This window comes from Pomacea canaliculata, linkage group LG9 (assembly GCF_003073045.1).
Source record: "Pomacea canaliculata isolate SZHN2017 linkage group LG9, ASM307304v1, whole genome shotgun sequence".
NCBI lineage: Eukaryota > Metazoa > Mollusca > Gastropoda > Architaenioglossa > Ampullariidae > Pomacea > Pomacea canaliculata.
The window spans coordinates 25,121,096-25,145,235 of record NC_037598.1 but is presented as its reverse complement, the minus strand read 5'-3'; the positions used below and the strand labels follow the sequence as shown (position 1 = coordinate 25,145,235).

Sequence of the window (24,140 nt, the reverse complement as noted above, 5' to 3'; positions counted from 1 at the left end):
CCTTCCCACTGCTATGTATGGCAGCATTGCCTTGCAAGTATTCCAGATATATATAACAGCTAGCTCTGTACACAAGACATGTATGTGACCAGTAGCTCCGGCAGATCGCTGTGAGACAGGCATGCAGCAGGGGACGGCAGCAACCATAGTCCACAACATGCATGACTGTCCACAGTGAGAATGGAACGAATTGAAGAACGATAAAAGAATAACAATTACTTTCAAAACATGCTTTTCGACCGGGAAAAATGGCAAGACTCACTGCAGGAAAGTTCGACCAAACCCTCTAAATTTCCAGACACTGTTGAAAGCTCTGTGTATGCGACACGTACCGACAGCTTTAGCAATCAGACCTTCTGATGCAAAATGTCAAATGTCTGTTCGATTGGAAGCTATAGTTTGAAGACAATCAGGTTTTTCATCACAAGAAGACATTTTTGACCTCAGAGAACGTGGTGGCACACAACTTCTCAACACCACACGCCGTGAAACGTGCCGTGTGCACCTAACGGTCCTGATGATGATGGCGAACGTTGGACTGTCGGCAAATGTTTCTAGACAACCATCATACAAACAATTACTCACTCCACCTGGACACACCTTTATACACCTTGTCTGGTCAAGAGGAACTACTGCCCGCCAGGACCTAACAAGGTCAGCTATAGGCAGACAAGCAGGGATCGTGATGGGTGGCGAGTTATCTGCCCTTTATATACAGGTCAAGCACTTGGCGCCAGACCACGACCACTTCCGGTTGTGTGTGCACGCGCAATTTCGAATCTGCCAAATATTAATCGAATTTAATATACTGTCTGTGTGGTAAATGAAACCAGTCTTTGTATGGTCACTGAATGTTAGTATACAACAGCGACAACTTGTATGTGACGTCACCAAATCTTGCGCAGCTTCCGGTTTCTTTTACAAGTAGACTTTTTTTTAAAAAAAGAAGGGATGGGCTCTTGTGAGTATTTAAGAGTAACAGCTTCTTTATGAGTTGGTTTCTTACAAATATGATTGCTGTTCCTTTCTAGAATATTTTACAGCAAATCCTTCAGTTGTTAGACTGCATTATGAACTTCCTACCCAGCCCTTAATATTCACAGCTTGGATTGTGTAGAATGATCGGTTCATGCGCAAAACATGGCAGACGATTCAAAACAATCATCTGAGCTCTGACTTGCATGATGATATTACTATAAAGCTGCTTTCATTCATTTTCCTCAGGACTGTACTCACGGCTGAAGGGAAAACCGGGAATGTTCATGTCCACCTACATCCGACATTGTCATTAGAGGTTTTTACATCGGAAGGAAGAATATTAAAGGGTTGGTGAGGCAATATTGTTATATTATTTCAGATGCTCGAATCTGCCTCGCGTCTTGTTTTTGTCGATACCTGTGTCCGAAATACTGTCAGAATGGGTCTAAAAGGCAAAGATTTTATTTTTGGTTTGTTGCTTTTCGAGTTGCTAAAGATGAACACACACCACACACACATCTACACTTGTTGGACACAACGTATGTGAAAATGTCATTATATGGATGTTGTTTGCCTTATACTAGGCCATCATGTCCATATATATGCACACACACTTACCGTATCCCCTGCTCCAATGCCATTTTATTCTGGATATTTGCAGACCCAGTCAAAAGAAGGCTTCAAGGAAAGTATCTATTGTATCTACACGTGATTCAGACCTACGGCCCGTCCCCACACCTACATACCCACAAGTAAACAGCTCTCGCAGTTCGTTTCTGAGTTTTTAGCAGAAACATATCTTATGAACAGAAACTGTATCTGGTATTTGAACTTTAGCGTGACCCTTCTCTCAGACAATGGCAATGACGATGACCACGTGAGTACAATGTAGGGAAAGTTCACGAAATTTGTATAAAAAATGTGTAGAGTCATGACGTCAGTACGTACAACATCTACGTTTCCCAGTTGGCCACTCTCCATAAAATTCACGTAGCCAGCTAAAAGAAATATTAATCAGGTGGTACGTTTTACCTGCTCGGGAAGAAGTGGTCTTCAGTAACAGTCGCTACATGAGGGCCACTTTGCTACGTGACGATCGGATAACGTTCTGTTACGTGACAGCGGCAGTGTTGTTACGTCACGGCCAAACAACGCTCTGCCACGTGAGAGCCAGAGAAATCTGTTACGTCACAGTCAGAGGGCGCTTTGCTACGTGCCCACAGCAGTTAGTCTTTCATCGTTTTCGGAGATAATCGTCTGCCGTGACTCTGTTTTGCCCTTGTCTTTCAAAGGAACTCTGGGGGTCACTCTGGGGGTCACTCTGGGGGTCACTCCCCCAACATGGACTAGTCGTGGTGACACCATACTGACGTCAGTCTCCCCCCCGACGCGCATGCGCCCTGCCAGCCCCGCTCGAGTGACGTGGACGGGGATCCGCGAGAAGGCTTCGGCGCCCATCAGGAAGGCCTTGTTCACGGCAGAGCTGCGGGGAGCTCCACGGGCCCCGGCCCTGGTTCCTTTCCTGGTGGCCGCCCCTTGGTAAGCGGGGCCTCCAGCAGTAGGTCTGGACTGGCTGACGTTGGAGAGGGCGCTGTCGTCGTGGCATCGGAAGCAGACGACTTAAGAACCGTGTGGCTCCGGGTCCGACCTTGAGCCCCCAGGACATTCTCCACGAGGAAGCGTTCTTGCGCCAAACTTACGTCTGAAAGACAGGGGACAGGTGAGAAAGAGGGTTGTGCTGGGCTCAGGAAACAGTGAAATGGGTTACGTGTGGCATAGTCATCATCATCATGCCCGCCCAGCAATGGTTATCTGATTATCAGAGAATTAAAAATGTCTTGTAAAGAAATGTTTGTCTTTTCTTTCTCTACGCTCAAGCACCTACATTTCATTTATTTATATCTGACCATCAGGACACTTGGAAACTTAAACCGTTTACTACTTCTATAGCACTCACCTGCACATCCGGGTCGTCGGAAACGACACACAGCGTATGAGACGACGAGAACAACGATAGTAAAGGCTGAGGCCCCGGCCAGGATGAGCCAGAATCTGCAACAAGGCGATCAGAGGGGAGAAGGGAGAGATTAGCAATGGATTGAGAAGGTTTGCCAGGTCAAATGAGGGTGATGCCCAAACATACATTTTCCGCCATCGTGTAAAGGTTGCTATTTATAGCAACCCACTGAATTATTAACCGACAGTCGACCTGCATCCGCAACATGTTGCTAACTCGACGACTAAGGAGCATCCTAAAATGTTCCGATGCTGGGTTGAGGCAGAATCGTTTCATATAAGTTTTGTTGTTTATACATCTTTTTCCAAATTTTTATTTATCTTTATATTGTATTTTTCTGCATGACAGCCTTTTCTTGCCTATGATCAAACCGAAATATACACGTGACCGGTTTGGCCGTACGTTGGGTTTGGGAAGAGGGCAAAGATTGTTTGCGCAAGCGCAGTCATCATAACGATGACAAAAATACTACATATGAAGGAAACAATCAGTGTCTACAAAACACATTTTTCATTTCTTCAGTTTGATATAACAACAATTCAAATTAGGAGAGACACGACTGGCGAAAACTACTGAGATTTCTGCACTCTCTTTTGGGTGCCGAAGACCATGCCATACATTATCCGCTGTTTTCAAGAAGGTAGAGGCTCGTTCATAAGACACTTGTACGCACGTCTACAGCCTTCACCTGCCCATAAATTCACCAGAAGTGACTTTTACAGGTGAAATTACAGCCGCACCTTCACACCACGGCATATTGTCTCTCGAGCTGAAGGATGCAATTTCCACTTTCAACCCTGTAAACGCTTTAATATTTGAAGGAAGTGCAATAATTTACATTTAGTCCGAGAGTACTTCCTTGCAAGCAAGTTGAATTTTCCCCTCTAACAATGAAATGTAAATTTTCTTTTAATTGATGGCTTCCAGACAATCTGAGTGTTCCTAAAAAAAAATCTATTTCGGGCCACAATTTAAAAAAGTAAGTCAAATAGTTTTCCTATTTTTCAAATATGTGAATGCAAACAGTGCAAAACAAATCCGTTCTTAATTTTTTTCGTGACCATTAGTTCATGAATCCGTGCGATACCTGTTGTCATTCTCATCAATAACAAAACGACGATTACAAAAGAGAAGAACAGAGCAGACAAACACAAACAACACAACAACGACGACAACAGAAGGGAAGACAATGTTTCGAATGTCGCCACAACATGAACAGACAGCAACACGACGAGGGAGGTAAGTTGTCGCCTCCTAGCGGCCAACTCACGTGTAGGCGGAGATGTCGTTGACGTCCGTTGCAGCCTCGGGACTAGACGCAGAGCACGCGCTGTCGGAGCAGACGAGGGAAGCAGTGGAGGAGGAGGAAGGGCTTACAGCAATAGGTGCAAAGCTGCGAGACGAGCGTGCCGTTGTCTAAAGTAGTGCTGCAGTTAACTCCCGTGCCCATTCTCCCCAAAGGACATCATGTCTTCATCTCTATGTGGCTGGAAAAAAAAAACAACCTGAGACTAGTCATCGTAACAGAAATTTAATAGACTTATTGTAGACCTTATTGTCAATCATCATTCGTCGTCGTCGATGTCACAGGCGACTCAGTCATCAGTTAAGATTTGCTTCGTTCAGTACATCAGCCAAATGATCTTTATTCCTTCTTCTATTTCTAGTAAGGTCTACTGTTCTCTCTCAGCTACTCCTAAAATAGCTCTTCTTTAAAAAAAACCTTTTCTATAAAAAAGCTTAATTAAGACCTATAGACTTTTATTTACAAGAGTTCCTAACCCTAGACACTTAAAGGAACGAATGTGTTCTACTGGCTTTTCATCGATTAGCTCATTTCAATGACTACTTATTTGCCTTTTTCATCAGATATTTTCATTCATCTATTTATTCTTTGTATATAGATATATCCACGTATGTAATCCATTTTTTACCTGCACACTTCCAATACAAATTCTTCGTAATGTCTTCTATTTCCTACGTCTCCTAAATAAGCAAAAATTATATTTTGTCTTTTTTTCTTTTCTCACTCTCTCCTCTTTACATCTTTACAATTCGGTCATAATTTCAATCTGTTTAATTGAAGGCTACATCAAACCATGATTTCATTCTTTCAGTATTACCCATGCTTCATTCCATCAGTCATCCGAGACGCCGAGAGCTTTACTTCAAAGACAGTCAAGAATGGAGGCGGTTGCACGTGAAGGCTCGTTCACCGACTAAAGCCGAGAGGCGCAGGCCGACCTTGACGTATCCTCCAACTGGAACAGGAAACAGAACAAAATCCGTTACCCGCTGAGCCATTGCAAACAGCGCGCCCTGGCGGAAGGGAAGGGGGAGAGAACTGTCAAACATGTCCAGGCATGATCGATGCTGATTTTGCTCTGTTCCCACCCTCCCCAAGCAGTTTTTATAGTCTCTGGTTGCTGCGCAGCTCGATGACATCATTGTGAATGGCTAGAGCGCTGGCGTTCAAACCTGAAAACATGCGTGTTCGATACCCGTATGGCGCAGCCGCCTTCTCTCCTAGTCAACGAAGCTGTCGGGAATGGGTACCTAACTAAAGGGAGGGTTGAGTAGGCAAGGCAGCGAGGGATGAGATGTAACTCAATAAACTAACCCCGAGAAAAAAAAAAAGCGGTTATTCACTCGCAAAGTACAGAAAGGTTATGCGACAACCATTTTTTTTTACTCTGGTGGGAAGCAGACGCGGCGGCCTTGGTTCGTGTAGTGCAGCGAAAAACATCATTACAACTTTGTCACGCGCGGATGAACCTGCTCTACCCTGTTACCTGTCCTAAACTATTGAACCTACCTGTTCTACCCGATACTGTGTTCCTGGGTTGCACGAGCTTTTATATCTCGCAATAAAATTGCTTTTAGGAACTGTTTACTCTATAAAATTAATGCGAATTTTGTGTCTGGAAAGGAACAAAAACCAAATAAACAATAAAAATAATGCCGTTGTGGAGAAATGAAGAATTATTTCGTTCTTTCATGCTAACAGATATTAACGCGATTGTTTTCAGATTTTCATCCTTGGTTCGCTCCCTCACTCAGCCGTCAGTCTCTCCCAAGGTATTTCTTTAGCTTAGGTGTGAGAGACTGATTGCTGTTTAATTAAACCTGAGACTTAGCAGACACATGTTTGTACTGTTTGTGACATTGTTTACCACCCGGTTCATTGCGAGGGTATCTTCACACAGCTTTACAGTTTCTTGACATTCGTAGAGTAATGCCATGTCACGTGGTCTACACCTGAAAGCCTGCTTATCGCGGTTCCATCATGTGTCCATGGCAAAAACCAAAACATAAACAAACGGAGACCACTTCTATATTAATTTAAAAAAGTGACTGCTATATTTTTGAGCCATTATTCCAGTCCTGGATACGAGAGGACATGGAAACTTTGAGAGCTCTATTCTGAAGACTTTTTGTAGCAACAAAAATATTTGAAAAATGATAAAAGTGCTTGTGACAGCTCACTGGCGGAACTGATGTCCTTTAGGAACCTTTCTACTGAACGGTTCCAGCCAGTGCCTCCAACATGAGAATGAAAGGCGATAGAAACTAGATATACCACATAGCATTTAATTAATTTTTTTCATAGTCTTGACAAGGACGAGTATTTTTGGACATATCCCCGACCTTCTTCTTTCTGTTGTGCACGAGGTGAAGCTGAACGAATGGCAACAGCTTTGCGCTCTGAATATAGACAAATATACAGCTCTGAATATAGACACAATATATAGCTCTGAATATAGACAAAATATACAGCTCTGAATATAGACAATATACAGCTCTGAATATAGACACAATATACAGCTCTGAATATAGACAAAATATACAGCTCTGAGTGTAGACACAATATACAGCTCTAAATATAGACAAAATATACAGCCACTTAACTGATTGCCAATGTGTGTCCCCCACGTGCTATCTCATGTCTGTCCGGAAATAAAAGCCGCGAAGCAAGTTTTGACTAGTCCATTATTTTAAAATATTCAGTCAGATATAAAAGTCGGATTCCGGCTGAAAAGGAATAAAAAAGGCTACTTCAGCGTTTGTTCTTTCGTTTTTGATCCCTCGATGTATTGATATATCAATATTGATGATTTCTGTAGGACTGTCCGTATTGTCTCTCTATCAACAGACCGCGTGTAGTACCCGGTGTGACTTCGAGTTTAGTGTTCTTTGTCTATTAATTTTTAATATTTACTCGCATGTAATGGAATTGCTTTTTCTGAACAAGAAATATTTCTGTTTACTCCCAACCTTCTACATTTTTGGGGATCTTATCATACCTTCTACCATAAAATCATTCCGAACTTTACCTACATGAAAAAAGCAACAGCATGAACACTATTCACTAAAGGATGAGAAGTCTGAGAACACCAGTTGACGAAACCTTCATCGCTGATGTCTGTTTAAAAAAAAAGCTGAAAGACTTGTACAACACAAACATTTTAGTGGTTTTACAAACGCCCATACCTGCATCGATCTGGCCATTTTACGAGACATGGTCAACAGAGGAATTTCCAGACTAATGACACTTACAGCTCCTCTCAAGACCCTAAACCCTCCGCCAGATGGCGCATCACTCAGCTAACCCGGGTGCAAGTTGTGGTGGATTCTCGAACTCAGGAGGCAGCGCTGAGAACCTCATTGATTTTTCCATAAACATTTTCACTCCTCCCACCCCACTCGTCCTATCGCCAACTCCTGAAGTCAGGACAAGAAAAATGGCGGGTGTGTGGATAAATGAATGTGTGCTAATTAGTTTGGATTTGTTTTTTTGGAGGAGGAGGAAGGGATGGTGGTTGCTGTGTAAACTGCAAAGTCATGCAATGGGAGGCGAACCCGAGGCCAGGTAAACACTTCGTCATCAGGTGCTAAGTGGATGGTTAGCACGAGGCAGTCAGTTAAAAAAGTGGCGATAGTGGAGTGAGTGGTTTACTGTTTCCAGGACATGGCAAGTAGAAACCGGAGTCCAAGTCTATTCTTTCATTGTCTGTTAACTTTCCTGACCTGGACTGTTACTGATTCCTGAACATACCCATTTTTTTCTTATTTGGTTATGAATGATTTTTTATTATCAACGTTTGTTCCATTTTAAGTTCTTCGTTCTTCTTGGGATGCATAAGACGTTGCTGGCATTGCTTCCTCTCTCGCTGAGAGATAGAAAGAGAGAGAAAGTCTCTTTCGTCTTCATTGTACTTTACGGTTATTGAGAATAGCAACTAAAGAAGTGAATGCATACAATGTTTTGCTGCTTAACATCTTTCAGTTGTCCTTTTTTGTGCTGGATTTCCTTGTGTATGTACGTTTATCGAATTAAAATAATCATATATAATAGTTTGAATGCATTAATTTATATTTAAACGAATGAATGCTGAATATGGATGGTGACAGTCCTGAGGTAGGAAACTAAATAATAAGCAGGCCAGGATGAGCCACTTCTAGTTTACTAACCCAGTGTATCGACAGGTTCAACTGAGATCAAGTATAGCTTCATAGTTTTCTTGAAAAGAAGATAATAGTGTGTGTGTGTGTGTGAATGCACGTGCACATCCATGTACCCCCAGGTAGTGTGTTTGGTTTTAGAAACGAACATTTGTAGGACTGTTCTTCCGTGTCATGTTCACCTCCCAACCGCATTCGTCCTCCCTCCCTCCATCTCCTCCCAAGTTTCCCTCCCCTCTTCCTCTCTCCTTGACACGAGTTCTGATCCCGTGATCGATAGCAGTCACCGTCACAGATCGATATCTCACGCACTGAGTACCTGCCCCCGGTATCCCCCTAGCCTCCTCCTCTCCCACAGTGTTTCATTATGGGATTGGCTCCCCACCCCAACCCCCTGCCTACCTGTCCAGGTAACTGGGAGAGGCTGAAGGTGTGTCCACAGGGGAGCAAACTTTTGTAAAGTTTACTTGACGATGTTGTCGTGTGGTGATTGTTTGCATATCACAGCTAATATCCCGCGTGTGAAATTATACAGGAAATTATTTCGCCAACCTACTCACAACTGCAGACAGAAAAGGACAAATAAACTAACTCGTGTGTGTGTGTGGTGAAGAAAAAAGGTCCATAGTCAACTGTGTCTGTTATGCGACACGGCATCTGCTGAAGACTCCAAACCATTGTTTTTGCTCTCCCTAAAACACACCCAACTGGGTAGGCAGGGTGTGGTGGTTACGAGTCACCATCTCTAGCGACCATCCGAATATAAGAAGAAAAACTTTCAGATGGTTATTGAATTCTTGCATCGTAACAGACAACAACGTGTTTGTTTTCAGGTATTCGTCCTTTGTTTACTCACTGTATTGTCTGTCAGTCCGAAACTTTTGTCAAACCACAGTGTCTTCTAAAAAAAAAAGCAACTCACTTTTTATGTATTATGCTTTACTAGGAAAATTGAATCAAAACCCAGAGGAAAATTTGTTTTTATCTGAATTCACTGTACCCTGCATGACCTTAGTGAAGACATAAAACATTTTGTCTCCTCTCTTGTAAAGCCAGTGCACCTTGATTGAAGCTAAATTAAACTCTCATCAAAGACTAACTTCGACGATTCTGACAGTAAATGAAGGCAGTTCCGAGCTTGTTGCCAAATCCCAACCGCCAGTCACAACATTGATAACATAATCAGGTTTATGAATCATTAGGTCAGTTTTTTTTTCTGGTGTCACCTGTGTATTGTCTCGCGCTCCGTGTCCGCAGCCCCCGGGGCTTGCTAAATGCAGAAACAAATGCACGCCCTTGTTACACGACAGGGAATGGTCTCTTGTCTCGCCAGAAATCACCCGTTTAAAACGAAAACCATGTTCTGTCCGTTGGTCTCCTTCCAGTCAATCAGCGGGAAAATAAGGGAAAATAATGGGGAACAAAACTGCAAGTGATCACCTAAACAATTGTGTTTTTTTCTTGGCATCCCGCGAACTGTGCTGGAAGCATCTCAGGACTGAGTGACACGAAAAGACCAGGTCAGTGAAATAAAATGCTTTGTAAGGCATATACATTCCGAAAAAAAGACATGTCGAAACCCCTCCCTCAAAAAAACAAACAAAAAACAAAACAAAAAAAAAAACCCACAACGCTCAGTGAATACAAAACAAAGAAAGAAAAACAGGAAGGAAAGAAATAAAAGAGAACGGAAGAAACGAAAATAAAGACTGAAGAATGGAATAAAGAACAAAAGTATGCGAAAGAAAAATTAGAAAAGTAAGAAAGAATAAAGGTAAATAGGACAGAGATAAGAAAGAAAAGTGAGGGAAGAAAGAAAAGTAATTAAAAGGAAGAAGACAAAATAAAGGAAGAGCAAAAAGAAGAAAAATGAAATGAACAAAAAGTAAACACAAGGAGAATTAAAAAAGTAAACAGTAGATTGAAGAAGAAAAAGAAAGAGAAGTAATCAAATAACATTAATGAAGGTAAGAAACGAAGAAAGTAAATTAGTAAAAAGCAGGAAGGGAGATAAGCAGAAAATTCACCCAAATACCTACACTCACGTGCACTGAAGCACTCTCTCTATTCCTTTCTTTTTCTCTCTCTCCCTTTCTCATTCTCTCTCACACACACACACACACATGTTCACACAGAAAAACACACGCGCACGCCCAGACATGCACACGCGGGGACTTATCTCCCATTGTCGTCACAAAGTGACCTCCCACCGAGCGGCATGGTTAGCTCCCTTGCTTGTTTGTTGCTGGAGTAAACACAAGCCAAGGTGTGAGTGCTTGGCTTTGCTTCACCAGTTTGCTTTCAGTGGCTCTTGTAGCAGTCCACTGAGACTGACAAGCGCGCTGGTTGTCATGACAACCCCAAAGTCGCCATGACATGCACAGGTTCCAGCGTCCGTACGATGACCTTTCCTAACCCTTCACTCTTCCACAGAGAGACCACAGATCACAATGTCAAGGACACTCGTTGATGAGGAGAGGAGAGAAAGATTAAAAAGACTAGAAGACGAATAAAAAAAATTAAAAAGCAGAAGGAAGATAAGTACACAGCTAAAAACATTGTGTACATTTTTAAGCAACTCAGAATTCCGGATAACTCACATATCAAATACTATGGCATTTAAAAGGATTTTTTAAAACATGATTCATCGGACAAAAGGAGAGAGAGATTACTGTAATTTTTCTAGTAGTTTCTAAAGCTCCATCCAATACCCTGACGATCATTATCCTGTAATAACACTCGTATCAACAGTCCTTTCAATGGCCGGTGTACCTGTCAGGTGTTTTAACGTTTGATACTTTCATCTGTCTGTGACTTTTGTCTGTGACCACTTCTTTGGCATGTTTCACAACACAGCTCCTGCAGTCGGCTACACGACTTCCGGTTCTGTATTTCCCGTCTGATGCAAGTTTTGGTCTCTGCGCTCTCGTCTTACGTCATATCCGGTAATCTTGTTCCTGAACGACATGTTGACTTCCGGCCACTTAACTGACGGCATCTCCACGAACGCATAAATCACTCTGGCGGTCAGTGGCGCATCCAGATTAGAACAGAAGCATTTAGTGATTATGCAATCGCCATACACTGAGTAATTGTTCGAGTTACGTCCTCCTGAACTATTTGCTTCTTTGTTTTTGTTGGTCAAAAGTCTCGGTAACGGTACTAGCTATTTACTTCTCAAGTGCTACTATATAGGGAACAGAATATTTATACATTTTTCAGCAGATACCTCTTCTCTGTTTATTTATTCTGATTAAAATATATTTCTATATATATATATATAGTTTGCGTGAATTTCCAAGCAATGGGAACTATTTGCACTAAAAAGTTGAGGTAGAGGAGCAAAATGTCAGATGTGAGTAGATGACATTGCCATTTCCGAACCATATTGTATAGTCTTGTGTTTGGGCGCGGACAATGATTTCCAACTAAAGTGTTTTTGTCTGAAATGTTGGGGTGCAATCGATGACTTCATTCTGGACGACATCATAAAATTCCGGGCTGTGTGCACATGACATATGATGTCGGGTATAGGGTAAACACGCTCACAAATAGGATTTAGCACATATCAACGAGCAGTCAAGTGGAAAGATAAAGAGACAGAGGCGCATGCGCACACACACAGAGTACTTCAAAGTTTGAGACTCGGTGAACAGAGAGCACTAGACAGGAAGGTAGACACATCAAATTGTATCCATTTTTTTTTCTCATTTTGACATATTGATGGTCACCAAGCCGTGTCAACAAACAGGCCTATTGCACTAATCCATTATTTACATCGTCCTTCCATCTGTCAGGACCGCAGATGTCTGTCTGTGCTGTTGTGAGTGCGGGTCAGTAGTAGAAGCCAAGATGGCAGCTAAGTCACCATAGACCGTTATCAAACACAACAGTCAAGTTACTGAAAATGTTGGAAACAAATAAATATAAAAGGTATTAAATATTCATGGAAATATCAGTCTTTACATCATGCATAATGCATGCATTTTCGTCCAGGCAATCACGTTTTCTGAGTGCCACTAATCTGAAACCAATGACTGGAGTGTGCCTGACTCCACTTGAAGCCACCTCGCCGCCATATTGAAACCTCTAGCCACTTCCTGTGGTACTGTAATGCCCCAACACTGTAAATGTTTGTATTTTTTTCTAAACTCTCAACGCTACATGATTTTTTCTTAACCTGTTTTTAATTCTTTGATTTCAATACTGAAAGGTAAGATGTCAGTCTGTTTCTGCTGTTTTCTGGTAACATGACCTACCCCTCGCTGTTGTCATGGATGTTTAAACCCTCTAACGGCCGCTGGGGTCCCCACGGACTCAAACCAAAGTTTCACTGTTTACATTTTGAAATTTCTTGACTTTTAACTTCGGTGGTGGACTTATCGTGGATGAATGAATTTTCAAATCTCTGCAAAAATGAATTAAAATTCTATTGTTAACCACCAGTGGTGTCCATATGGACCCCGGGTATCAATGCCACGTGCTTACGGATGAATTCCAAGAAATAAACATTACCTCATCTAGATGTTTCGCTCGCGTCTTTACGAGTATTACATGGACGTGGAATTCACATTGAAATTTATAGTCAAACTAGTTATAGTTTAATTTAATTCTTCAGCAAGGTAATCAAGCCATCGCCAGTAGGTTTCCTGACGGCTTCAGTGATTTTCTATCAAAGCTGTCATGCAGTCTGCCATCCACCATAAATTTCAAATAAGATTTCTCACGCACCCGCCCACGTGATACGCTCAAGGCTTGCTAATAATGCTAATGCCCCAGTGCCATCAAGGGTTAATGCTTGACTTTGTGTGTGTTTCTGAAACACACACCAGGTAGGGGATGGGTGGGCTCCAACACACACACAGACACACCACACACACACACACTCTCACACACACACACACACAGGGTACAAAGTGGGGCTCAATCTACCAAACAACATTAACCGTATGACTTTTTTTCGCCACGCAAAAATCGCTAAAACTGTTTTGCCCGAGGTAAGTGGTTCCCCAGAAATAGGTTTACAGGTGAGCTGAACGCCCACAATATCCGGCAAAGCTAACGGCAAGCTACCCGTATATACCGTAAACGCTCTCTAGGTTATCGTGTTACACGACCCGTTAAACTGTAAACTTTGGGTAAGTACACCATCCTCCCTTTTGAACCCAAACACACGAGACCTTGTATAAATATGTGCACAGTAGGGACTTTACAGTAAATACACCATATAAGCCTGTAAATAACACGAGAAACAACAGCTACATTGTAAACAATGTCTTAGTAAGCAACCACAGAAGCTGGCTAGTCTTCTCGCAGATATAAAGAAGAAAAAGGAAACAGTAACATAATTCAATAAAAAGACTCAATGCTTAACTAGTTCATTACAAGAAACACGAGCTTTGATGAGTAGGTAGTGTGAAAGATGTAACTGTTAACTGCCTCCCACACCCTCCCACCTTCATTTCCTTGCGATCATAAAATTGTTTTAATATAATTTTACTGTACTTATGAAGTACGGACCTCACAAACACGGTAACATTAGAATAAAACGATGAGGAGTGTTGGATTTTTTTGGAGCGGAATCTGATAAACGCTTGACCTAATTTGTGCCAGTAAGAACAGCCCTTGATCAACGAAGCTTTGTATTAATGCATGTTCGCTAAAAGAGGACATCAAAGGTTAAAAACAGAGTTCTTGCGAACAGTCAATAATATGGGTGTGCGTTCATTGGTGCAGCACGCACACTACAACACACACACACACACACACACGCAAACAATCGTGGTCCCCTTGCATCCGACTCCTCTCGACATCGTCAACCTGCTGGAGGTGGCGGCGGGCAAGATTCTCACGTTTAAAAAGGTCGCCTGCCCCTCGTTAAATCGATGACGTCGAAAACTGCATCGCACGATCGACGCGTTTGTGTGGTTGCCATGCGCTCTGGTTGTCTAATGCACGTGCGGCGAGCCTGCAAGGAGATGATGGGTGGGTGGGGAGACCAGCCCGACTCACTCACCTGCCCCTCACCACCACCACAACCACACCACCACTACCACCGTCGTCACAACCACCACCACTGTGTCTCCTGACTGGCGCCGACACCTGTATAATTCAACAGTCGTTGCCGGTGTCTATGGTAATGGTCAATGTTGTCTCCCTCCCCGCTGTCCCTTCACGCTGCTTTTAATCCAAGAAAACCAAGCGCGTGATGCATGGACGCGATTAAAGCAAGTTGCTGCCCACAGCACCCGAGCTTTCAGCTTTGTTTATGCAGCGATTCATGAAAAGGATTTGGACTCGGCAGTAGATGTCATGCCGTTTGTTCTGTGCCGCTCCTTCGCAAACTATTGCTTGTCTGCCCCTCCCGCTCCTGCATCTCCGCCTGTCCCCTCCCTCCTCTCGGGCAGCCTGCGGAGCTTTACAGTGGATATCTACGCAAATATGCAAACAGTTTTAAGCCGGGAGGATCCCTTCTGTTCAAACCCACACCTTATACCCTTTACATAGCCTCGCGTGGTCTTCGATGTAAATGGGAAAATGCTTTTTCTGTCTTACTTTGCAGGTGACATCAACCATAACGGCTTCGATCACAGAGAGAAAAATGCGTAAGAGAAGCAGCCCGAAAGCTCAAGATAGCAACATTTTCCTTCCTTTCTCCTCCAATCCTCCTCCTCCTCCTCGTCGTCGTCGTCGTCAAATACCGTTTTCACACACACAAACTAAATAGTAGACAAGCACAGAAAAGAAATGAAAGAGGAAGGAAAGCTAGGATAAAATGAACAAATGATATAATGAAAGAAAAAAAGAAAGGAAGAAAGAAAGAAATTTGTTATTGTTAAATACAATTGTATACGAACAATACGAGCGACTGACGAGTAAAACTCGCTTCTGTCGGTTCACATTGTTTTACGTCGCGGTCCCAGGTGTGACCGTCTAACTGTTTCACAGTGTGTCTGGCGGTTAGGAACTGTCCCTAGGAAGCTCTTGAAAGCTCTCATGCATTTTTCTTTCCAGTGTTTTCTTTCCTCCACTTGCCGAAGAGCTGGAATTTTTTCCCATCTGCCCTGTTCAAGTTCTCTTCAGAGGCCGTACCTGTGAGGTAGAGGTGTCGTTAACCCAGGGTTAGCTTGTCAACCGGATGTGATGCGAGATCGAGTCATGCGCAGAGCTGTTAGAGGATGAGCTGATAAATTAGATGTCTCTGTCTTTCTCGAACGGTCCATTGAGCGGAGGTAACGGAGGAGACACATTGTTACCATCTGCTTCGTAACTACGAACCCAAACGATGTTCCTCCCCCTTCCCACGAAAACAATGCTTGTAAATAGGTTAACCTTCGACCCCGAGCCTAGATGAGACAGTAGGTTCGTTTCTTACCTGATGAAAGATCACATCAAAATGCGTTCGGTGTTATAAATTTTTAAAAATGACAAAAATAGATTCCAAGTGCTTTCTTTGTCATACACCACAAATATTTTAAAATGCGATTCATTTGCACATACACGGCGCTCTTTAAGTTTACTCGTTCTTTCGTCCATATATATCAGCGACAATATAAGATGATCCCGTTGGTTCGCACACAAACTCCGAGAAAATCGTTGTTTGCGTAGAAAACTATCGCACTCAGATCACGTGATCCTCTTGTATCCGACCATTTGGAAGCTGAGAGACGATTATTATTGGCGGCATACTTCATACTTCAGCTAGGCAATACTAAAGTCGATCACCATTACATGTAATCAGTAATACTATCAGACACAAGCTTCCCTCAAATCAATCATATCAATGTCTTTCTCAACATCTACCCGATCAAGCGCCTGTCAGAGGTCGATACCCGTCGCCATGTCTGTGAGTGTTTCCCACAGCTTAGTGACGACTGTAATTTAGTTTTCCAATCAGTGGCTCCCAGCTCCTCACGGCCAGTTCAAGGAAACCGGTCTGTGGTCTCGCTGTTTACGAATGGCATGTGAGGCTACCACACCTTCCGACAGGTATTGACTGAGCACTACAACGGTTGACATTTTCTAAATATTAAAAATATTGTGTGTGAGTGAGAGCGAGAGAGTGAGAGAGTGACAGCTGGGAAAAATATTTTCCTCAAGATTTTGAAAACTGAAATATTTTCTATTTCTTGCATGTGAATGTGAATGTTTTAGACATGCGGTCGGTTGATCGGTTAGTCGTGGTGTTTGGACGCAGTCAGATTACTTGCCTGTGTGTGTGTGTGTGTGAACGCTTTGGCATAAACACTTTGTTGTCATTATTACTAAGCGCTGCTTTATTATTTGTTTTCGAGCACTAATAATCAAGTGCCCGACATTTTGCAGACCCCACAGGATGGTAGAGAGTACAAACAGAAATGGTGCGACTTGCTGTGATTATTGGAAATCCATGTGACCAACACAATTAAAAAACTGATGATGATGATGACATTATTATCATTATTATTATTATTATTATTATTATTGTTATTATTATTATTCGCGTCTATGTAAGGTAGAACTTCCTGTTGGACAATAAAATATTGCCCCGAGGGAAAATAATATTTGCTGCATGGGTTGGGTCCTTGCTTTACGACACTTGCAGCATTACCGGCAGCACGACAGCAAACTACAGCAGAAAGAACTCTGGCAGTGCTGCCTGGCGGTGCTGATGGAATCACTTATAAATAATTCTTTTCTCTCAACCCATCCAGGTGGACAGATCGCACGCGGCAAAGGACGCGACAAACGAGGACGATCGTGTCTCTAGGTGTCTCCAACTTCAGCAGCTTTGGTTTCTCTTCTGGGACAATTGCAAGAGATCGTCAATCATCATTAATTATTAATAATCAGTCATCTTCACTGAAAGCATTTTAAATCGTTTCTTTCAATCATTTATGAGTGATTCTACTTTTTTTTCACAAAGAAAGCAGGACAGAGCAAGTGCAGCAAGGGACATGGAGGATGAAACAAGTGTAGACATACTGCAGCTTGACATGTAGACATATGTAGACATGTAGACATACTGCAGCTTGACATGTAGATATGTAGACAGTTTTCCCCGTTAAAGAATATTAACTTTAAAAAGTAAAATTATTTATTCAATTCTTTTATCTTAAATTGTAAATTGTTATTCAAACCGCGATTCAGATTTTTTTTCTTTTTTTGCTGAATTAAACCTGGGTGTTATTGCTGTACTAACATGAAATATTGAACACATAGATAGAAATTTGACATCGCTTTCATAGCACACGGATGGTTGATGATCCTCGGAGGGATAGTGTTCGTGCATCAAGAACGAGTGTCGAGTCTGTTTCAAAACTCATTTGCACGATAAATAATGCAGGTGTGGAGGACTTACAACATCACTGGAAACACCAGCTGACGGCTAATGACCGACATTAAAATACAGGAGAGAACAGTGACAAACAAACAAACAAACAAACAAACAAACAAACAAACAAACAAACAAACAAACAAACAAACAAACAAACAAACACCCTGTACTGAGGACTCAGCCACGTGTTGTGTGACCGTTGGTCCGTTAGAAACCTACAGAGGAAGAGGTTTGTGCTCCACTGACATTTTGTGGGCTTCTGAACAAAATTTGTGAATATTTGTTGGTATGTAGTTCCTTCTTTGCTTCTTTTCGTTAGTCACCGTGTCTTTCTCTCTGTTACAGTTTCTTGATGGTGCCTCGTATCTGTCTCAGCCTATTGTGTTCTTTCCCTTCCTTCCTCACTCTCTCTCTCTCTTCATATTGTGAGAGAGGAACTATAAAACCATAATAGTAACTGTAATCCAAAAGACCAACATTACCCTAACTTTTATTTCCTAGCATTTAGTTTAGTAATATTGGGGAGGATGGTGTGCTGCATGTGCACACAAACCTTTACTCTCCTTGTATCTGCATGAATAAATGCACGCACGCACAGACATGCATTTAAATGTAGAGTTTATTGTTACATTAATTATATGTTAATACTTCACTAAGATGCAATTGCTGTAATAATAATAATAATATAATAAGGTAGTTTCCGGTGTGAACGCGAGCTCGATGCGCCGCACGACAAATGAACCGACAGACAAGCAAACAAGAAACGTTAGCATCAGTAAACAGAGGACACCACGACAAACATCAACAAAGTGTGTGGATGAAGAATTGAGGAGCGAGCGGACAGTCGGCTTGATTGTGCAAGCTATTACTTGAAGAGATGGATGATGAAGCCGGGTTGGAAGGCTTCCAACCGAGACACAGTGGCCTCCTGGCTGAGAACATGATAGATCATCAATACATTGCCATGTGAATGATAGCCACAGAGGTAGACAGTCATCTGTCACTCTTTAATGGATACAACGGTCATATTTTTTTTAGAGCAGTCGAACGAAATATGAGAAGACAGAGAGAGAGAGAGGGAGGTAGACAGCGGGGAAAGAACAAAAAAATGATTGATTCATTTTTTTTCTATTTGTGCCGCATCAGCGGCTTGGTACAAAGCTGGAGCAACCCTGTAAACATGTGTAAACATCCCTGTAAACATGCGGAGACAGGCGACATGTTGTCAAGGTACAGGCAACGGCAGGTGGGCTACGTGCACCCGACCACGTGGTACCCCACCGATGGCTTTGTGTCATTTAATGTTTATTCCTCCCACCTACCTCTCCCTCCCCTGGATCGTCTGTCTGGGAGGAAAGGGAGGTATTGTGTGTCCGACAGGCGGACCCTGGGGGCTGGGTGATCGGAGCTTGTGAAAGTTCATTGTATTCAACATTGAACACTTCGTCGTCTTCGTCTCTCCTTTTCACATCCTCCCCCTTCCTTCATCATTTTCACATGTATTATTAATTTTTGTGTGAATGAGTTATTGTAACTGTGAAGTCGTGCTGAGCTTTCTTCAATACCCGATGTAAATAATTAATGATGTGGGTGGATGTGACCAATGTGCAAGAGATGACATGTGACCTCAAGAACTGACTGACTCGGTGACAAGTTCTCTACCCCATCGTCATCCTCGATCCAAAGATAGAGAAAGAAAAGAAAAGAAAAGAAGGAAAGAAAGAAAGAAAGAAAGAAAGAAAGAAAGAAAGAAAGAAAGAAAGAAAGAAAGAAAGAAAGAAAGAAGGAAAGAAAGAAAACTCTTTTTCTACGTGGATCTGATTATGAAGCGAGACTATGGCTATATCAGGTTGCATGAAAAACCCCATGTAGGGGACGGACGACCGTATTCTTGTACAACAACAGAAAACGTGATGACATCGGCTTTCTTTAAACTTTGTAATTGGTGAGTTGTTGTTTTTTTTTTTTTAAATTTTGTTTTTGTTTTTATTTAGTTTCTTGTATAGTTGAAGACTATTGGTCATTGCTTTTCGTTTCATAGCTCTGTCCCCTTTAATGGTCATTTCAGTGATTGCCACAGGATGTATTGAGCGTTCCCTGTAACGTGCAGAAAGTACCTACACGCATACACACACACACACTAACACCACATACACACTCTCTCCCTCTCTCTCTCCCACCTCTCTCTCTCCACACACACTAACACTACATACACACTCCCTCTCTCCCTCTCTCTCTCCCATCTCTCTCTCTCTCCACACACACACAATGAGAGAACTAATCAAAGTTATACTAACATTAATACAAACTGTTGTTATCTACTCTCGCGGGCAATGTATGTCCGGGCTTTGCCTGGTGTTTGTGTGTTGAACATGACAGAGAACAGGCTGAGGCCGTCTGTAAATCACTTTGCACTTATGATGTTTGATTTGTGACTAAATGGTTTCTGCCATTGAAGTCAATCGTAATTTTGACTAAACCTCTGTGTGTGTGGTAATAGATGTGTGTGTGTGTAAATGTAAAATGTAAAAGTACTCGCTTTAAAATAATCTCTAGCGACAATAATTTTCACAACACTGTATAATTACAGACAATATTTTCACAATATAGTGTGACTACATGCTGTATGGTGTGACTAATAAAACCAACGGGTAGGGCATCAGACTAGCTGAGTCGTGCTTCTTTGTCACGTGACAGCAGCTGGGTACCGCCCCTCTGTATTAACCAAACATCGGAATGAATGTTTATGCACGTTTCTAGATAACCGTCATGTAAACGCTTCGCCAAATGCGGTCAAACATTTGCCCCTGTATTTGTCCAATTTGTCTACATTTGTCTATGTTTCTCATATTTACTAAGCGGAACTACGTTTCTATGGAAACCATGGCGTATATTATTGTATTGCTGAAGAATGATACGGGTTGGTTCAATTCTGTGGAGGATCGTAAACAGAAGGGGAAGATCAAGGTGAGTGAGTGAGCGGGAAAACGGAGAGATAGAGAGCGTACTAGATGGAGGACAGCACAAGTTCTGAGAGTTTACACATACGGGCCTGTTCACTACAAACTTTTACATTTTCTACCCCACCTCTACCCCCAAATTAAAACTACTAAACTTTGACAATGCATTAGTTTCTTTGATTTCACTTTCTGCCGTACACAGGAACCCTTGAATATCCTTTTCTCTATCCTCATACAGGAAACATTCACAAATAAAATGGTAATACGAATGAAATACGAAATACGAAGGACACATAGTTTCATTATCTTGGCAAAATACTCTTTTTCTAAACTGAGTAGATCTTGGTCTGTAAGCAATCAGGCCTGATGGAATTGTACTGAGGACAAATAAATAAAGCTATATTATAGTTTTTTGGATGATCGTTTATAAATGGGAGGAAGAGCATGGATGGAGCGGGAGAAACAGAGTGAAAGACCGAGAGAGAGAGAGAGAAAGGATGAAATCAGAGAAAGTTAACCGAAGGACAAAGAGTATCAGAAAACTGGAAAATACAAGACCCTGACTAGAACACTTACCGTGAAGTTGGCGACGGGACGTAGGTGTGACAGGCAGCTATCATGGGGACAGAACCACGAGCACCAGCCCCTGGGTTCCAGATTCCACGCGGCTGTCCCTCCGACACAGTCACTAACCGCTCTGTTCCCAGGATACACCCCACGCCAGACGGTAAACACCAGGAGGAAGCTGCGCACGCGGGCACCCCGGGTGACACGAAGAACCAGAAGAGAACCGAGCGACAGCACCACCAGTAGCGTGACGTCATGCCAGGAGGGAGGAGTAGTGGGCTTTGCTGGGGGCAAATGACCGTTCAAGAAGGAGGTCGCAGTGTGGGACTAACTGCCCCTGTCCCGCGGCGGTAGTGGCGTGGGTTCGTTTCCACGCTGTGGAAGGAGGACATGGCAAGCAAAGCTCGCGTTGCCGGAGAGAGGATCTCATCTACCTCCCCATCTCCTCTCTCCTCCTCCTCCTCCCAAGCGCGGGGTAAAATCGATGATCCAGCGCCAGATATCGATGCGCTGCCCTGTAGCTGGAGAGGCGACGACCATGTCGCTTGGCATGTGCACGCATGTTGTCACACTGAATGTGAAGTGGGACGAACAGAGCGATTGACGGCTTTTGTTTATTTCTTTCTTTGTTCTTTCAGGCAGCAGGAGTTCGATAAGCCTTAAAGCTAGCTTCAATTATTTCAAATAATTTTATTATTTCATTCCCCCTCCCCTCCTTGACAAAAGCCTTTCGATTTTTTTCTTGGTTGTAAAGCTTCAACAGATGGTATGAATCATGTCGGGTACACCAGCCACCCCTTAAAAAGACGATTGCACCCAAGAATTTGTTTGGCTTGACAACACGTAACTGACTTTAATTTGAATATAGTTGCTAGTCATATGTGTATGTTATTGTATCATATACGTACCTATACGGAAGTGGGGGAAGGGAAGAGAGAAATAGAAGCTGGATGATGGGTTTGTTTATTGCTCGCTAATGCTTTCACCAACAGGTGAGTTTGTGCTATGGGATGAGGAGGTGATGATCGAAAAAGAGAGGGGGAAGCGAGGGAGAGAAAAAGCCAGACCACATCCTCTAATGTCACATATGTCAGTGTGATCACGATCTGAACGATTCTCAGTGCGCCGATGACAGACGAGGGTTGTTACCACTGCGCTACCGGGGCGCCCCCGAGATTGACCCCCAACATGACTTCTGTGTGGCAATAGTGTCTCCGTGTCTGGCATACATTTCTGTGAATATATGTATCTATGGGTGTCTGTAAATACATTTCTGTGGTTTTCTGTGAATACATGTATCTATGGGTGTCTGTGAATACATGTATGATGAATCAGGCAGGCGGTAATTATAGGCTTCAAAAGTTTCTCAAGATAGGATTCTTCATTGAATATCATTCTTACCTCCATTGTAATATTGTCTGTCATATTAGCCATCAAGTAATGACTCCACTTGAACTGTTTCTAGTACCTATATACCTTTACTCATTTGTTTGTAAAGTTGATTATCTGGATACTAGCAATTAAGTGTGACTCCTCCACTGTTAAAGAGTGATCAGTATATGTTACAATCACGGTCTTTTATAATTACAAAAACCTCAGCAGCTAAAATCTATTCCAAAGTTTAGAAACATCTTCAAAAGCTGTAAGACAAGAAAGCAATGGCTGAAGCAAACAAACCAAGCATTCAAGAGCAGGGTGCTTGACATGCAAACCCCATGACGAGGTGAATGTGCTGCATGTTAGACTACAAACCCACAGCCAACCATATGTGAGAATAAGCGTTAGTAGACAGAGAGCACCACGAAAAAGAGTACATGAATTAAGGACACAGTTCAAACAGAAAGGGGGAAAGAGCTGCTAACAGTGGAGCCTGAAAAGGAAAGAAGCCTCTGCTGAACTTTTTCCGTCTGATGCTGGACACCGAGAGAAAGGGCGACACAAACAGACCGACTCGGGTAGCAAGACGGGTATGCTGGGGCAAGGGCAGGGTAGCTCACTCAAGCGATCTTGTCGTCAAGCCAGCAGCCAGTGAAGCTCACGAAGGAATTTGTGCTTTGCCCCTAGTCATCAACTAAGGCACAGCAGAGAAGGGGCGTAGCATTGTCAACTTTTCGGAATACAATGAGCATCATTTGGAGCCCTTTGAAATATGTCCAGTAGTTGGTTGAGACAGACAAGTAGGATTGCAGTAAGAACACGTCCCTGGTAAGAGGGTTGGAAACAGGAAGAGTCGATTGTGACTCATCCTGAGAAGTTTAAGGTCGACTAGCAGACTGCATTGCTGTGAGCTTCAAGAGATGATGTGTCGAAGGTTCAACTGATTCCAAAGTCTGGAAAAAAAAGAGGGAATGTTAACCCCAGAAAAAGTCAAGAGTTTAGTCCTTGTTACTCCCCAAGGAGCACAGGGCCGCAACAGCACCTTGACAGCGGACCGTGTTTAGGGCAGCCCCCCTCAGTTGGGCCCATGTGGTTCCCACGACCTTTGCCTCGCTCTCCAGTTCTTTTCCAAGTCAAAAGTTACAGAGGGTGGCACACATTTGTTTACTCGCAGAGGTTATGTCAAATGTCATATCTAGGTATGTCAGTCTAACCTGTCAAACGACCGCCTATTCAACAATAACCTTCAATCCCCTCAAAACAGAACAAAGTACATTTCTTAAGGGACAGCCCATTATATGAAAACTTATGTGAATACAATTTCCATACACCAGACGAAACACAAATGGACAGCAATGACTAGGGTGTACAAACTGCCAAGCTAAATATTTTGTTGAGTAGTTTTCGTAACTTTTTAGTAAAGTTACTGAATTTAACCTCATTCTCACACAAAGCAGGGAAT

General features: G+C 42.6%; 1 long non-coding RNA gene across 1 annotated transcript; it reads right to left on the bottom strand.

The window, feature by feature from the left end:
* Positions 1-942: 942 nt before the first annotated feature.
* On the bottom strand, positions 943-22,081 carry LOC112572733. Its single transcript, XR_003101064.1, has 5 exons — positions 21,311-22,081; positions 5,119-5,256; positions 4,266-4,482; positions 2,936-3,030; positions 943-2,680 (listed from the first exon to the last, which is right to left on the bottom strand). It is a non-coding gene; the product is annotated as an uncharacterized LOC112572733 (long non-coding RNA).
* Positions 22,082-24,140: the final 2,059 nt, after the last annotated feature.